This window comes from Zootoca vivipara, chromosome 7 (genome assembly GCF_965207765.1).
Source record: "Zootoca vivipara chromosome 7, rZooViv2.hap1.1, whole genome shotgun sequence".
Lineage (NCBI taxonomy): Eukaryota > Metazoa > Chordata > Lepidosauria > Squamata > Lacertidae > Zootoca > Zootoca vivipara.
The window spans coordinates 37,442,712-37,461,987 of record NC_142590.1 but is presented as its reverse complement, the minus strand read 5'-3'; the positions used below and the strand labels follow the sequence as shown (position 1 = coordinate 37,461,987).

The 19,276-nt window shown below is 40.2% G+C and overlaps 1 protein-coding gene across 2 annotated transcripts in view; it reads right to left on the bottom strand.

Moving 5' to 3' along the window:
• Positions 1 to 19,276, bottom strand: part of DAB1 (DAB adaptor protein 1) — a 206,900-nt gene that overhangs the window by 155,425 nt on the left and 32,199 nt on the right. The window lies entirely within an intron of this gene.

Sequence of the window (19,276 nt, the reverse complement as noted above, 5' to 3'; positions counted from 1 at the left end):
TTAAATAAAGGGTCTGCTGGTTTCTCTTTAAGGTTTCCAGACTCAAAAGAGAGCAGGGCAATTAAAGGCACAGAAGTCCTGTCCTCTATTGAGTCTGGCAACCCTAGATTAAAGTCTATCCTCACCATAGCTGCCAAGTTATCCCTTTTTTACAGGGATTTTCCCTTATGCTGAATAGGCTTCCTCGCGAGAAAAGCGAAAACTTGGCAGCTATGATCCTCACCCACCACTAAATAACAAAGTGAGAGCTTAATCCAGGTTGAGCCCAGGTTGGACCAGCATACTAAACCAATCCCTGGCTTAGATCAGCAACACAGTGCCAGTGAAAAGGACATGGAAGGAGCAAAGCAGCCATAAGCTCCTCTCTGGGAGCTCACTGTTTGCACAGTCCCATTAAGGTCAGCATAGTGCAAATACATTGGTGGATACAACCTGCTGATCCCAACCAGGTGTTTGTATGGCACCAACCTCTCCCCTCCCCACTACCTCCTGGTAAGCAGCAGCAATGTGACCCACTGGCAGTCAGGGGAGCAGTGATGCTCATCAAACCATCCACTACTGATGTAACTGCAATAATAACTGTAGACATAGATCCTAATAAAGAGATGGCTACATGCAAGGAAGTGTTGCAGCACGTGACTGCTTACAAACAGATAAAAACAGCATGTACTGGTCATAGATAAGAAATAAGTACTGACTGTCATTCACAGCAGAAAATAAATTTACACAGACACGCTCTATCTACAGTATACAATCCAATGCACAAGCTTGCTTAGATGCACACCTCCGTTTGATCTATGTGCATCATGTGCCTCCTGGCACAGCATTTGACATCCACACACAGAATGCAGTAGTATGTGATGATTTGAGCCCAACTTCTATGTGTGGACCTCCCTTACTGGACTGGGACAACAGTCAAAATTATGATGGGACCCGGAAATAGGAGGAGGGAAGCTCTGAAAAGAAGAGCCTGAGTACAAATTCTGGGTCAATCTATTTATCTGTTTATTTGGTTTATATACCACCCTTTATCAAGAGATCCCAGGGCAGTGTACAATATTAAGAACACATTTTACAGAGCATCAGTAATAAAAACACATTAAAAGCTTAATAGAAAGCTTAATAACAGACCATAGATGATTTAAGGGTCATAGACCATAATAAAGAAGAATGGTTTGGCTTTCACCAGAGAAAAGGCATGTTCTCTTGCTGCCACCCATCGAACCTCTTGAGGAGAGAGGACATAAAGAAGGGCCTCAGATGACAAGCACAGGGTCCAGTTTGGTTTTTGTGGGGAGAGGAGATCCTTAAGGTATTGAGACAGCTTTATAGGTCAACACCAGCACTTTAACTTAGGCATGGAAACTAATTGGCAGTCAGTGCAGTCAGGCCAGGATTGGCATTATATGCTCAGATAGTCTTGTTCTGTGGAGCAATCTGGCCATTGCACCGTCTGAAGTTTCCAAACAGTCTTCAGAGGCAGCCCCACGTATAACGCATGACACTAATCCAATCAAAATAAAATTTAAAAAATCCTTCCAGTAGCACCTTAGAGACCAACTAAGTTTGTCATTGGTATGAGCTTTCGTGTGCATGCAGGTATCTGAAGAAGTGTGCATGCACACAAAATCTCATACCTATGACAAACCTAGTTGGTCTCTAAGGTGCTACTGGAAGGATTTTTTTTTTTTTACTACATCAGACCAACACGGCTACCTACCTGTAACTAATCCAATCAGTAATCTATGTGCTTATAAGTACACAACACTGTCTCATTCACAACACAGTATATTAAGCAGATAAAGTATGATTATGATACATGGCATTGTCCTCATAATCACATTTAAATTAAACTGAGGTCCTAGTCTTCCAAAATATGTCCTTATTTTCCTCCACCTAATTCCTCTAAAATACATTGATATTATTTCTGTGGGGGGAAATCCTTCACAGATGGACCATTTTCAGTTTTCCAATGTCACAGTAACTCTCTTAGCAATCAGCAAGCATTAAAAAAAAATTCACTTCCCATGGCCTCTTGGGATTCTGTGTACTTCAGGCACATCTGCTATGTATTTCTTTCCTTCTATATAGAAAAAAGTCACCTGACCTAAGCTCTGGGAATATGCATAGTTACTCATTTTTTAAAAAAGAAAAACAATTAGATGAAGATGAGAGTACAGTCCACCCAAGAGCATCTGACCTATTTATTGTAATTTGTAATATGCGTGATTATCTTAATTCCACACAGATTGTCAGTCATGTAACCTAGATCTGCAGACAGGCTTAACTAGCCATACTATGTGATGAGGGAGATAAATACCATTAATAATAGCACTTTTCCGTATACATACAAAGTGCTTTCAATTCTTAATTCATTTATCATCACAGCAAGCCTGTGAGCAGGTATAGATTTAATCTCTGAATAGGTTAAGTTTGGAGATATCTCACAGGGCCCCTTTCATAACCAAATACATCAAACCCTCAAATGCATTGCATTGGCCCAATGCAGAAAAAAATGAAACATTTGGGAACCTGAAAAAAATCGATTTGCTCTCTAACTCTAAAATACTGCTATGTGCAAATGTACTCATAGTTTTATACACTTGAGGAAATAAACTACTTGTAATTTATAAAGGGTGGTGGTGGTACAATTGCTCAATTATTTTCTTCTTCTTTGGCCAATTCTGTATTTTAACACAGTGTGACCATAACTGACACAAGGGTTATGTTCCCAGATGGTTGCATACATAAATGCAAAATTGTGCAAAGTCAGAATGACCCCCACAGAACCACTCCCATCATCTGAGATCTTGCAAGTTCTTGGACAGTCCCACAAGAGCCTCTAGAGCAAGAATATCCTGCTCCTATTATATTTATTTATTGGTGATCCACATAAAGCTGTGATCGCATAAGCAAAATCAGCATGTTGAGATCCTACTGTATATTCACTTACTATTGTTATATAATACATTTGGAAATGACCAAATTACTTGAATCGTTAATCTGTCATGCCTGTTGGATATTAAACATAACATCAGAGGAAGAGAACTTTCCGCCATTTTCTTACACTATATTCTTTGGCAAAGTGCAAAGCGACAGAGCAAGTTCCACCAAGTTATATTTTAGCTGAGACGTATAATTTATTTATACACACCCGAATTATTCCTCTTAGATTTTTGTCATGTATTTGATGATACAATGAAGTCCAGCTGCTACTGTGATTTACAATCCCCAAATCCTATCTGCCTTCTTGAAAGGAGCTTCTTAAAATACAATTTTTACAGATTTCGACAACAGTAACGTACAAAAGCAAAAAACACATCAATAAAAACAAAAATTAAAAAAATGATTATATTATGATGAAAAACACAAAAGTACACAAAGTCTTCTCAAACTTTGTAAAGTAGGGGGGAAACACAAATGAGCTCAAAAGAGCTAATTCTACCCTAAACATTAGATGTAACTACCTAGCCTCTTATATACTGTATATTCCTGCGTTATAAGACTACTTTTTAAACCAGGAAAATCTTCTCAAAAGCCGGGGATCGCCTTATATGCCGGGTTGTATTTCTTATATCCCAAACTCTATATTTTAACTGGAAAAGTTGGGGCCGTCTTATATGCCCAGTCGTCTTATATTGATGATTTTTTTTCCAACTATTTAATATCTGCTCTATTTACATGATTCTCAAAATTTAAGTTAGACCTTCTTATGAAGACACAAACTATTCACTGGGTGAGGGTACTCTTCCTAGGAAGCTTTACAACTGAGCTTTGCTCCTGCTGCCAAATTATCTCTGCATTTGTCTACTTCTTTGAGGCTGCCCAGATATCATCCTGCAAGGGGTTGCTTCCAATGTAGCCTGCTAGTTTCTGCTACCTGCACTTACTGCATTATTCACCCTCCAGATGCACCCAGCTAGGCAATTGTCTATATAACAATTTTAAAAACCTTGTTCATGAGCACATCCACCACAAACCAAACCATGTACCCTATGCATACACTGCATTATCTACAAACCTGGTTTAGTCCTGAAGTAGCTCTGTGAACTTTTACAATGCTTTCAGTAAGATAATTATTAGAATACATGGTCTTTGAAACACTGTCTTAAAGTACTGGTATTATGCTTGGTAAATGAAAACTCCCATTTTCCAACCTGCTGTACACTGAAATAACTAACAAAGGAACGATAAATTCGTACTTTACCAATGCTACGCTGTTGGGACTTATTGTGACAAGCTGAAGGGATTTTCTCCCCTCTTTCGAAGCTCAGGATTCCGTTTTTACAAAGCGAAATAGAGACTTAGGAATGAGAGGGGGCAAAGTACACAGCTAAGATCAGAGTATGTTGTAATTAAGTCTGTTAAATGTCTACTAAAGTGAAGCTGGAGAGAAGTGAAACTTACCGAGTCACAAAGAGTCATCTCCAGAGAGAACCAGGGGAGGAGGAATAAATACCAAGCGATAGGTTTTTTTTACATGTATTTGAACATACTGAAAGTCAGAGCTTTCAAACCCACTGAAGACATAGCTTTCTAAGCTGGTACAGACATTATGTGGAGCTAAACAACAACTTTAGTGTTGTATGAATGAGACTAGCATTTCTCAAGGCTTCTCCCTCTTCCTTTGGCATGGCCACAAATAGTTGGAAGGCTTTGTCTTCCTATTATTATTATTATTATTATTATTATTATTATTATTATTATTATTATTAGAATGTAACCCTGTGTAAGTTGAAAGTTGCGTGTATGGGGGAGGGAAAAAATACTTTGTGTGTGGGTTAGTTAGAGTTGCCAAATTCCAAGAAGTAAAAATCTGGACACCCCAAGGCTTCTTCTTTTTTTAAGGAAAACCCCAAAGTTATTACGAGAATGCAAAAAAGGGGGGGGGTTTACTTGCCGAGGATCCATGACAACTCAGAGACAATGGGAGCGTCTCCACCCCCTTCGTTCACTGAGGTCCAGCACCTCAGTTCCCTCACTGCGAGAAGCAAAGTTACAGGGGACTAAGCAGAGGGCCTTCTCAGTAGTGGAGGCCACCCTGTGGAACACCCTCCCATCAGATGTCAAGGAAATAAACAACTATTTGACTTTTAAAAGACATCTGAAGGCAGCCCTGTTTAGGGAAGTTTTTTAATGTTTGATGTTTTATCATGTTTTAAATATTCTCTTGGGAGTCGCCTACAGGGGAGGCCCGGCCAGATGGGTAGGGTATTATTTATTATTATTATTATTATTATTATTATTATTATTATTATTATTATTATTATATTTCCCCCCCCCAAGCCTTATAAATATGCAGTGGCCTGATTTTCCTCAGGATCCCTACAGACTGCGGTTCCGATCAGTGGCGTAGGAAGCCACTCAGGCACCCGGAACAGCAAACGTGACACGCACCCAGGGGCGGGGTGTTGCTACGTAGCGTGCATGCACAGCGATGCTATGTATGATGCTTGCATCGCTACATTGTGACGCTGTGCATGCATGCTACAGAGCGGGGTGTCACCACCACCGCTCATGCTGCCCCCCAAAAGACAGAGCTAGGAGCAGGCCGCCCCCTCCACTCCCCCCTTGCTACGCCCCTGGTTCCGATGACAATCTCCCACCCACCCCACCCACCATATAACCCGAAATTAAATACTGCAATGAAAGAGCACAGCCAAGGCTGCATGCTACACAGGCAGCATAAAGTTTAGTTTGGCCTTCAGTTGCTTAAATCAGGAAGTCAATCTTCACAAAAATTATTTCATTCGCAAAGGTTCCAAATGATATACAGGGCACATTTGAGTCAGCTATTTAAAAAATGTGCTCAACTTAAAAGTTAACAAATTGAACATCTGTTAAAATTAACTCATCAAAACTTTTGTGAACAGCTTTTATAAATTAGTATCAGATATTTTGGGATAATTATTCTGAGTAAAGTTATTTTGCAATACCTTTAGTGTGATCACAGAACTGTTATGAACAGAAAATGAAGCAATATTCACAGAGTTTTAAATAATTTTTGAGCACATGAATCATTCAAACTGCAAATTCACTTACTGACATGACAGCCAGAATGTAGGCCTAGTGCAAAAAAACTCACAAAAAACCCTTATCTTTTAAAATGGTAAATCGTGTCTTCCCTCAAAAAGGGCACGAGTTGCGGTGAGACCTGGCAACCAAACCCTGTGTTGTGGGTGGGTGTGATCAGAAAGGTCCCTTGATGTTGGGTTCAATCTGACCAATGGGATGCTAGCCAAATGGCTCAAGGGACCTATATATGCCAATGCACGTGACACTCATCTTTCTCTATTGGTTAGTGCACCGGAACACCCGCCCACCTCTCCCTATATTTAGGGCTTGCGCGCTTGACCTTGCTATGCCATCATGTGTCACCTGTCATTGGGACAGGGGCACGGCAGGAATTTTCCCCACTTGGCTGATTGGCTGATGCCATCTGGGTATCACCTGCGGTGTAGCAAATCGTCACAACTTGTAAGGTTCTGGATAGGCTCTGGTTCAGGTGATAGGGATGGGGGAACGCTCTCGCCATCCCTATGTGAAGGGGTATTCCATTAAAGGAATCCAGGGACTCAATGGTTTGGTCAACCCTGCGAGGGGTTGTGCCTGAGTCCAGGGGGACATCTGGGTGGTGGACATAGCATGTCCCTGGCTTTCTGACATTCCAGATGTTCACCCTTGGCTGACCTATGACGGTGCAGGGAGCTAGATGAACCAGAGCCTATGTAACCACTCACTTGCTGTAATCAACAAAGTTGTGGCCTAAATTCTGCCAAAACCCAAATCAAAAATTTGAGTCTTGTGTGAATTTATTTAAGGGGGAGGTTTAAAGGTCTAAATACACACACGCACACACACACACACACACACACCTAAAAAAACCCCAACTGATTTATATGGAATATGCAGTTCTAAAGTTTAGAATCTAAACCTTGGCAAGCTGGAACATATACTACAATCATTTTTAGTCCCTTTCTTTGTGTGTGTGTGCATGTAATAAGTTTATTGTAGGCTCTGACCACACAACCCATGCATCCTAACAACAACAACAACTGCCCTTTCTTCTATGGAGGCCTCCTATCCCAACACAGACAAAAATAATAGGTGTGCAGTGCTAAAATCATCAACAGAGATCACCATTGCAGTAGAGATCAAAAAGTAGACAGCTTGGGTAGCATGAAGGATGGAGCAGATGGATAACATGCCACAAAAAGGCATACACATTTTCAGGTCACCCAGGTAGTTTACAGTGAGGAGCCATTCACCTTCTCCTGTCATGCTATACTTTATTTTCTCCTGGAAAGCAATTACAGGACAAATGCCAAGCTACAGTAGGTATTCTTTTTCCAGTAGCAGCAGCAGCATCTGGTCTCTTGGCAGACTCCATGGGCAATTTTACTGGCAGTTTAAGTATTGCCTTTGGGTCAGTCACAGTGATATTGTTCATGAGCTGTCTGGCAACAGCTTCTTCCTAGATGTCATAATCCTTTTGATTTACTTTCAAGGAATTATAATGTTTTATCTGCTTCAGAAAGTGTTGACCTTAAAGGCCTCTGGAGGACATCTAAGGAAACGTGGGGGGGGGGGAGGGAATACAGGCAGTGGCGGCGGCAGCAGCAGCACTCTTGATAACAGTAACCAAATGGAAAACATATTGGTCTGATGTTATTCATTAATCTATTTGGCTATTTCCCATATAGCCAATGATCCACATTCAGCTGCTGGACTGAACCATTATGGCTTCCGGATCAGCTCCTTGAAACATACATAATATATTCCACTGCTCCAAAAATCATAGTAGTAGCACACACGGATGCAAGCTCTTTTACCCAAGTCCTGAACCTGAGCAGAGAAAAATGCAGAATACAAAGCTAGATTAATGGGAATGCTATATGGTTAGATTGAAAGTTAAATGACGGTAGAGAGAGAAATGCTAATATGAGCCAGAATAGCAGGATATGCGTAGTTTAGATAAGCTGCACAGACATCTAATGCAAACATCACATCCTGGTTCACTTTTGAAGTCGCGGTTCAAAGGCAAAGTCTGACTTTCTCAACTCTTGAATGTGGGACATTTCTTTTAATGAACGGACACTACATTGCCAGTTTGTGAGTCCAGAAAGAAAGAAAGAAAGAAAGAAAGAAAGAAAGAAAGAAAGAAAGAAAGACCCAACCAAAAGCCTTGAGTTTATTGACCCAAACTCTCAGGTACCTCTTGGCTGCATGACTAAGGTAGAACTAACAGCTTAATTTGTTCCCATTATAAAAGATATACAAAAGGAAAAAAATCTTTTTCAAAGAATATACATTAAGTCTGAGGTAATATATAGGTAATATAAAGTGCAGGTGGTGCTGTGGGCTAAACCAGTGGTCCTCAACCTTGGGCCTCCAGATGTTTATGGCCTACAACTCCCATGATCCCTAGCTAGCAGGACCAGTGGCCAGGGATGATGGGAATTGTAGTCTCAAAACATCTGGAGGCCCAAGGTTGAGGACCACTGGGCTAAACCACAGAGCCTAGGGTTTGCCGAACAGAAGGTCGGTGGTTTGAATCCCCACAATGGGGTGAGCTCCCATTGCTCTGTCCCAGCTCCTGCCCACCTAGCAGTTTGAAAGCATGTCAAAGTGCAAGTAGATAAATAGGTACCGCTCCGGCGGGAAGGTAAACGGCATTTCCATGCGCTGCTCTGATTCACCTGAAGTGGCTTTATCATGCTGGCCACATGACCTGGAAGCTGTATGCCAGCTCCCTCGGCCTAGAGAGTGAGATGCGCGCCGCAACCCCAGAGTCGTCCGCGACTGGAGCTAATGGTCAGGGGGTCCCTTTACCTTTAATATAAAGAAAAATGGCCTAATTTGTATGTCATGGTAAACCATACTTAATGGTTTATTGTGAATGCTGTTTTCTGGGCAGTCTTTACACCAGCAAACATTGGTTACAGTTTGTACTTTTAAAGGAGTGAAGCAAATCACAATCCCTGCTTCGGACATAATGCTAAGACACAGACCATGGATTGTTTCCTCTCAGTATGAGTGGGATGAAGTCAGGTGGTCAACACTGTTGCAGTCACAGTAGTCCTTTAACTATGGTTTACTAACATATGCAAGCACATACGCATAGGAATGCCTAGAGGTTTTTGCTTTGTAACTATGACTTTTGAAAAAAGATTTTATTGAAGGTGAAGGCCAACCAATTAACAAACAATATAAAAAGAAAAAAGGAACTACAGAAGCAGTACGGGGTTTATATTTCTAGATGAATGGAATGGGTGCCATACAGAGGTGCATTAGGATAATCCAATTTCGTTCTGCTACTCAGATATGCCTCTTGCTTTTTCCATACTAAAATAGTAACTAATTATCCTTGGTTTGATTATCTCATCCTAATGCTTTTGCAGAAAATCATCAGCTGTTCTGCTCTTCATCATACTTAGATATAAGAAAACTAATATGAATCACATTAATTCCAAGATGATCTGCAATATTTCACCTTGTGAAACACATCTCCCTTGGATTTCATCTTTTGAATCACTTCTACAAAAAACGAAGATGATATAGTTGCTTGAAGACTGCCAAATGTTCTCGATAAAGAAAGGCACATAGCGCAATAAAGTCTAATCAATAAATGAAACCCTAAATAACAGATGGCCATATAGCAGCCTAAAAGAGATGGTGCTCATCATATGCAAGATACATTTGATTCATTAGTGTGTGTTTTAGAGCTTTATAAAATGGACAGTTTCTAGCTTGAATGAGATTACCAGTGAACAGGGAGGCAGACCCGGGCCTCTCATAGATACCCTGTCCCTTTTTAGTGACAGGTATAAGCAAAAATAAATTATAGAAACCAGGCAAAAAAAGTGCCTATAAGCAAGATCTGTCTCCTGCTTTTAGTTTTTTGTAATGTGGCCAGATCGTTATAGTGGCTCAATAATTAAATAAAAAAAATTTGGCTCAGAATTATAATGTTCTTGGCATAAAAAAATATCAATTTAAGTATCCAGCACCAAAGATGGAGGAATAAATTCTGAAGCAGGGAGCCTGTTCAACACATACAGCCTCCCCTTGGAATATCAGGGTTCCTGTGCCTAGTCCATCATCCTCTAATATTGCACAGGTTATGAGAAACTCCCTACTTCCCTAGCATTTACTAAGTAGGAAGGTCTAGACTTTAAGTGAGTTTATGATGGTGGGAAGGGACGCAGGTGGTGCTGTGGGTTAAACCACAGAGCCTAGGGCTTGCCAATCAGAAGGTCGGCAGTTTGAATCCCTGCAACGGGGTGAGCTCCCGTTGCTCGGTCCCTGCTCCTGCCAACCTAGCAGTTTGAAAGCACGCCAAAGTGCAAGTAGATAAATAGGAACCGCTACAACGGGAAGGTAAACGGCATTTTCGTGCGCTGCTCTGGTTCGCCAGAAGCAGCTTAGTCATGCTGGCCACACGACCTGGAAGTTGTACACCGGCTCCCTCGGCCAATAATGCGAGATGAGCACCGCAACCCAAGAGTCGTCCGCGACTGGACTGGTCAGGGGTCCCTTTACCTTTACCTTTATGATGGTGGGAATCCCAATGCAAGAAATAAGATAAGGCCTCCAGAGACCCTATAAATGAACAACATACTAAGAGTGCAGGAATTTTCTTTTGCAATGCATTTTATTATTACTGGGAGTGGATGGGGGGTGGGAAAATGCATCATCTGGATGCAAGGTTAAAAAAAGACATTGGGACTTAATGTTCTGCTTAGTTAAGGGATAAGAAAGCAGCAAGCACCAGTGTGCCTCTGGCTGTGCAGTCTGCAGGGACTGAACTTGCAGTTTGTGATGCTGGAGAGAACAGGATGATGAAGGAAAACCTTGTTAGCACCCAATAAAGCATTGGATAGCATTATTATAATATAATTCATCTGAACTCACTATTAGCATTGTAAAAATCCTGGAGGAAGAAAAGGGGGAAATAACTATGATTAAATAAATAAAAAATGGATTCAGATTTTTACAAGATGATTATGCACTATTCTGATATGTAGTAAATTTGGCTGCAATATATTCAGAGGTTTCAGGATACATATCAGCACCTTATTTCTAGAAAACTGTAGTCTTCTGCTTGTTTACGCTCCCAATCTTGCCACCACCATTCCCCCAAAATCTGAAGCCATTGCAACAGACTGAAGTCATGTGTCACTTGTGGTGACTGAGTGACTACTTGATGCCATTGGAATGATCTTTCATAGCCAATTCATTCTTGTTTGGTCTGTGTCACAACTGGCATTACTCCCCCCCCCCCCACAATTTGGTGAAGCTTTAGAAGTCAAAGTTTGAAAACCCTGCCATAAATTCTTATTTATTTCTGAAATGATTTTCTTTTTAAATCTCCTGACACTTAAAGTAGTCCATCTTAGGGGGTGGGATAAGAAATGGCATTGCAGAAATCATGTGATCAGAGACAAATTACCGGTATTACCTATAGCCTCTTCTTTGCAAATGAAGTAGCTACCGAATACTTCTCAGATTGCATGTGTTTGGGCTTAAATTAACAGACACAGCTATACTATTTTACTACCTATTGGCACCTTCTGGCAGGATGATGCAGACAATTTGCTTACAAATATTCATGTCAAAGACAAAAGCCACAAAATAGCCCCAGAAGCTACCACTTGGCAAATACTTATCTTTACCTATTCTGTCATATATTGCAATAGGCTGGACTACACTTAGATTGGACAAAATCCAGAAACCAGTTCAACAGTTGTACTTTGTTAATTTTGACACAGGAGAGCAATAACAGAGGCAAAGCCCCCAAATGGTACTGAAACAGAATCTTCTGACATAGCACAACTGTGAAAGGTAGAGTTGGGTGACTCTGCCATTCTTGGTTTCTTTCAGTTTTTCATCCAACTAGACTTAAATTCATTTCTCTTCATTTCCACATGCAATTTTTTTAAAAAAAAAATTCAGAGTCCTCATGAAAATTCACCAGCATTTCAGTGTTAGTTTCTTCTAAAACAGTGTTTCCCAACCAGTGTACCTCCAGATGTTTTGGGACTACAACTCCCATCATCCCTAGCTAGCAAGACCAGTGGTCAGGAATGATGGGAGTTGTAGTCCCAAAACATCTGGAGGCACACTGGTTGGGGAACACTGTTCTAAAATACACATTTGACATGCCATTTTGCTTAGTGTTGACATTTTTGCAAAGCAATTTCACATAGTATAATACATCATTCTATGTTATTTTCATTAATATATAGTTCACCCCAGCATATGCATTTTTGTACACATTGCAAACTATTGCAAAAATTTGGAGAAGTGTGCATTTTGAAGGATGACTATGTTTCAGTTTCTACATGGTTCTGGAAAGTACAATTCAGGTTGTTTCACACTTAAATGGGAACTGAACTAATTTTCTCCTCCATCTCTAGGAAGGATATGTGCCCACTTGTTGAAGTTAGGGAGAATGTGCAGGACAGTTATGACACCTCCAAGTTCATATGGGTTTGTATGCCTTTTGAGGCCCTCAGAGCTGTGGAGATTGCTACAGTTCATGCCACTTTCAAATTAAGAATAAGGGTCTCAAGGGAAAGCTTCATTTGGAGAGAGAGAGAGATACATCACAGCTGAGACAGACAGCCTTTTGATAGTGATTTCCCAGACCTATTTTCAAGCAGAGCTAGGGTTGCCAGACTCAATAGAGGACAGGACTTCTGTGCCTTTAATTGCCCTGAGTCTGGAAACCTTAAAGAGAAACCAGCAGACCCTTTGTTTAATTTCCAAGCAAAGGGTCTTCTGGTTTCTCGTTAAGGTTTCCAGACTCAAAAGACAGCAGGGCAATTAAAGGCACAGAAGTCCTGTCCTCTATTGAGTCTGGCAACCCTAAGCCGAGCAGGCAGAAGAAAGGTGTAGATACCCAATGAAAGAAATGACTAAAGAATGGGAATGCCTGAACAATGTTTTTTAAAAGTCTAGGAAGTAACAACAACAAACAACAAACAAAAACATTTTACATAGATTATTTGTAAAATAAATTGACTTAAAGGTCAGTTTTTCACAGCGTAGAGTGTTTGCATCTCTGTGGTGCCCTTAAACTCACTTGCACACACTTGCAACCTTTGTGTAGTTTATTAAAGCAATCATTAAGCTTTGGCACTTTGAGGCTGATGAGTATTACCTAAGCCAGCACTCTTTGGAGCTAATCGTGTACAATTTAACATTATCAAAGCACAGACAGTCCTCATTCAAGCCAAGTGTGAAAGTTTTTAAATTAGCTTTCACAGTTTGATTCACAGACAGCAAATGTAAACTGGCACTGGATTAATTTTTTCTCCCTGACGACAATCTGGAACAGAATAGCCCAAAGGCTATTGTAGGCCATTTGCTTTAACTATTACTGAAGATTCACAATACAAGCTGAGTTCCAACTGGGACTGAAGCTCTAGGAGAAAAGGGAAGCTTAATATTATCCTCATTAAGCAAACTACTGTGTGTTTTGAAAATAAGTTCTTTAATTTTGTCACTTTCAAGTAGGTCTATATCACTCTTTCAGTTTTAGTCTCCGCAATTTTAGTCTTCAGCAATAGTCTCCGCAGGGAGGCAGATCCTATGTAAATAAGAGTAAATAAAAAGAAATGAAGGACAGGAATGGATATCATTATCAACAAAGAACTTCTATAACTCAAGAACCTGCACATGCACCAGTTACAGTGATAATAAAGGTGCTCAGGTACTGGAAGCAAGAGGAAGGAGCAAAGTTAACTGGGCAGGAAGACTAGAGGAGAAGTGAGCATTAAGATCACAAACTGGGGATTTCATACCAATACAGGTAGGAATATGTGTACATCAGGATGATAGACTGGATGAAACTTAAAATGAAAATGCAATAGTTTCCGCAGGGAGGCAGATCCTATGTAAATAAGAGTAAATAAAAAGAAATGAAAGACCCAGGTAGGGGCAGATGGAAAGTGATGGGAGCAGAATGCCCAGGCAAGGCAGAATGAAGAAAATGTCAACTCTATATATGGCAGCTGTAAAGTGATTTCCATGGTTCTTCATCAAAAGGGATACATAGAGCTGGAAAAGTTGCTAGTAAAGGAAAACTAACATGATGAGGGAGATGGAGCAATGCCCCTCTAAGAAAAGGTGGAGTTTTAGCTTAGGGAAAGAAGAAGAAAAAAAAGCAAGCATGGAGAGACAGGACAAAGATGTGTAAGAATTATGCATGATGTGTTCAAGGATGACAGAAATAAGTCTCTCTCTCTCTTTTAATTCTAGAACCCAAAGTCATCCAATGAACCTCATGGGTTGGAGATTCAGGACAGACAAAGAGAAAGACTTCTTCAGACATTGCAAAGTTAAACTATGGAATTAACTACTACAATATGTGGTGAAGCAGCATGCTTCTTAAATGCAGCTGCCGATGAACAACAGTAGGACAGTCTATTGCATTTATGCCCTGCATTTGGACTTCCCATACCTATCTGGTTGTCCAGTGTGGAAAAAGGATAGACCCTTGATGTGATCCAGCAGGGACCATGTTAAGTTCTTACATAGGATGAGACAACATTGGCCCTAGAGTCTTCAGGAATAGGAGTAAATGCTTATGTATTTGGAATTGAGAAAGAAATCTGCATGTGATTCACAGGAAATGTGTCAGGGTGACTGATATAGCGGAAGTGTGGGTGAGAATATTCACTTATATAAAGGATGGTGGATAAATTGACTTTTGGATGGGTGCAGGGCTGACAGAGGAGAAGTAAAACATCTGCTTCACTAATACAGAGGCACAGATGTCATTGCTGATGTTGTTGCTCTCCATGTTTTATTTTCATGGTCAACCAGATGCTGGAGGATATGAATTTTATGTTTGCCACAAATATTCCCTCCAGTTCTAAAACAGTCCAATTCCTGCGACACAAATATCTGAGTCCCAGTCCAATGCATAATCTTAGCTCTGTGTGGAAGTCTTCACCAGTGTTTACTGATATATTATGCATGCAGTAATAATTAGGCCCAGTGAGCTGGTTCAAGTATCTTAGAGCCATCTAATTGCTAGATGGTGTTATTTATTTAGCAACAGTGTTACAGCCACCATTCTATGCTCACTGGCCTTCAGCAGATACTAATTGTAATATTTCAGGCTACTGAAACTCATAGGCAAAGTATCAATACTTTGGCAAAATACTATACAATCTTAGATTTAAAACCTGGTTTACACATGTTGGAGAAAGAGTTAGGAGTAAATTGGCAGAGTGCTGAAGTGGTGGAATAAAGTATTCCATCTGATATTTCAGTGTTTGCCAGGTATTTATTGCATGAGGAAGCCTTCAACCTGATACCCCACACCTGCAGTATCAGTGGTACAATGCATTATACTGTCTCAAAACTCTAATACTTCATTCTGCTGCAAATGCAGACAAGGCCTTTATTAGTTCACATCATCATCACCATCACCATCATCACTACTATTAGCTTGACACATAAGAAGTTTCAAAGCAACTGATTTAAAAGCATAAAGGTTTGCACAAAAGCAGAGGGAAAGAACGATGTATCATACTATTGATATGAAAGATGAATCAGGAGTGGCATATGGCTCAAATAATAAATATGAGGTGCATCCTTGTGCGTAGTAGTCCATGCTAAACAGCAACACAAACACAAACCAGAATTGTTTATATATAATGTAAGACACAATAGGCTGCACTAGGTTCCTAACAAGTTCAAAGTTATTAGGCACTGGTATTATTTACAATGGTGCTTCATAATAAACTTCAAGGCTATTGGCCTACACTTTGTCACATAAGTTTCTTTTTAAAGAAAAAATGTTTACTTAAAGGCATGTAAGTTTGAAAAATATGCTATTTATTTATTTAAGCAAATAATTTATATATCCCTTAACTACCTATGACTGTGATCAAGCACAGTAGCATTACTTAAATACTGTATCACTGAAGTCAAATACAAAATACAAATTTATTCTTTACATTTGTATTCCCTGTCCACATAGAAGGGCAGCTTGCAACAATAAAGCTAAATGCAGGACACAATATATAACATTTTTTAAAATGAACAGGATAGAAACAGGTCAACAAACAATGACCAGGCTAGGCTATTTGAGGGCCAAATGCTACATTGTACTTAATGTGTAGCTATGTGTTTAATGATTGGTGTTGGGGTAATGATTGGTATCCAGATTACAGTATGCAGGGAGGGAAGATTAATCTCTTCCACATTCAGCCATGATCAAAATGACAATATTTCCCAAGGCACAGCTACAAGAATTAGAAAAAATGTTGCTGCCGAAGCCAGTCGGAACTCCCCACCACCACCACCACCAACATTGATACAGGGGGAGATAACCAATTTTCATCCTGATTGTGGCTTTGCTTGCTGTGATCCCAATAACACTTGAGGACCCTCTGCATGTAATTTAAGAAACACTAGAGATACAGCTGCAAGTCACATGTGAAGCATAGGGTGTGGTTTGGCCCTCTGAAGGACCTCAGTTGAGTACATATATACTCAAACCATTTTTGATGCTATTCTCTGACACAGAGATTCTGAGTTCGTTGCATATCATTTAGAATAGCCTACTGATTCATCATGTATTGCACGCTGGAAAAGCCAAATAAAGGTATATACTTTTGTTTACACTGCACAGATCACAGAGATTACACAGATTACACAGTTTGTAAACAACATGCTGCATTTTAATGCGATGGGATCTTTTGTTATGGAAGCCAAAAAAGCGCACAGATGCACTGGACCTAAAGTTCTAATGTGGAAAAAACAAAAGCACAGCTTTTGATGGAAATGAGTGGTCAGGCTATTTGTAATGAGATCCAGGACCTTTGACTCTAGGTCACCAATTGCAATCCCTCTAGACTAACAGTCACTCAGAAGCTGTGACCACCTAAGAACTGTTCAATGCCTGTAAAGTGTCGGCAGTCTCATTTCCATTTATAATGTGCCAATGTCCACTTGCATCAAATTAATTCTAGGCCAAGTATTGAACTGGGAATGGAGGCAGGAAGGGGCCTTATTCCTGGGAGAAGCAATACGAAATGAAAAGAGCAGAGCACCACAGAGTTAAAGGAGCACAGGCAAACAGTGCGGGGGGGAAAGAAGTTTATAGAAGACAGCTCCTTTGCAGAATTAACAGCAATATGCCTTATGGCAGGGATGGGGAGCCTGTGGCCTAGGGGCCAAATGTTATCCTCCAGGCCTCCCTAATGAGACTCTTGTGACCTTCTCTAAGCTACCTCCTCATTCTACTCCACACATTCCTCAAGTGCTTCTGAAGAATTATATTGCTTCTCATTTGGTGGATGGAGGAATCATGTGCGGAAACATCTTGAGTTTTGCATACTTCTATTTGTGTATTTAATCTCCACTGACATACTGGCACGTCTCCTGAGTTGTGTGTGGGAGCACCAAATAAGCTTCTCAATAGTACATGAAGTTGCTGAGGAACCCATAATGCAGGATTCAGGAGGCCTTAGTCACTTCATGGCTGCTGGCTGCTACTCCTAGCAACATATACTGAACAAAATCAGAAAACTATTTCCCAGAGACTAAATAGTATTACTTGTATCATTTAGTTATTATAAAGACAATCATGTACACACTGGGATTCAACCCCAACTTATTCAGATTAGAGAGACAGGAGAAAATGTTCATGCCCATGATCCAGCAAGGATCTATTAGAAATCATCACATCAGTAAAACATATTTATTTACAAATGCTCCCCCCCCCCCAAAAAAAAAAGTTTAAGTATTGTTGCTCTTACCAGTGAACTAAGGTTTTGAGGAAACTGGCAGTAAAAGTAGGGCAGCTTATGGCTTAGTGGCATTTATAATGTGTCAAGCAAGTGATAAAATGGTAGTTTAAAAAATGGGTCAGGAGAGCAAACAAAAAGATAAATGGAAAATGAAGACCACAAATCTTGCAAAGATGCTACATAGCTCATATAAAAATAGTAGACAATCTAATGAAGAAGCAAGGGCTTTGGTTAAGAGGGGAAACTCTGGGCTTTTACTCAAGACCTCTTAATGTGTATTAGTTACCCTTTAACCATCTGTTGTACTCATAATCAGGATGCTTAGACTGGATTTTCCTCTACTCTTCTAATGCATGCTTATGGATGAAGCAGGAGTTCTAATCTGCTATACAGCTGATTCACATTCACATATGAGAAAGCTCCTACATGGGAAACGTTTCCTTCAAGTAAATCAGCTGAAACTTGCATGTAAGAGCAGCATGTGATCAATGCACTTTTCATTAACTCATGGTAGCCTTCCAGGTAGGGATTTTGTTATACATAAGGAGACCATTGAGCGCTGTAATTATGGAACCAGTACATGACACATACACACCCAAAAGATAAAGATTAAATATTTGAAAATATAAGGGCATGATCATATGCATGCTGCAACCGAAAAAGGGAAGATCTATTAAAGTGATACACAGCTTCCCATCTTAGTTTCCCAAGATATTTTTACAGATGGGTTTGCACATGCATATTACATGAAAACAGTGTTAGTGTGGCTTCCATGGTTAAGATAATGCCAAATGAGATGAAATGTATAATTTGGAAGAACACAATGCTAAAATCACAGTTTTGCATGTTCCAGCTATGCACACACTCTTCTTCCTCAAGCAAACAATGATCACATGAGTGTGTTGTGGCTATATTGAACAGTAAGCACTAAAAAAGAAAATAGGATAAAATTTACCTTTGGCTGTATATATTTCTCTTTCCTCCCCACCCCCATGGGCCTGCTTCCTATACTGCACCTACTAAAAACATGATTACAACATGTACCCACCTCTGCTAAATATTGTGGGCTGAGGCAAAGACATGCCATTTCTAGCCACAACCAGTATACAAGCCCAGTTGAATACAGGAAGCTCTGACTTTTCTGGAATGCAGTCTAGACTCTTCTAATCTTTTCAAAAGAATCGCTAAACATCTTTGGGAGCAAACAAGAGAGAGGACAAAGGGGATTGGGCTGAGTTTGACACCGCCTCAAATGTTGTTCCTGCAGCTAGATGCTTTACTCCGCTTTTATGGCTCTGTTATCACTTCACAATGAACCTTTCTAGAAGACAGGAGAAGGTGAGACACGTGCTCTTTCTGCCATTGGCAAAAGCTCTAAATTAAGTGGAATATCCCTTGCTATGTCCTCTGCAATGTCAAGAAAACTCATGGTAATGGCTATTTCTATGGGGCATCTGGAGTAAGGCTAGTCAACCTAGGGTAGACAACACAGCAAATGAATCTGT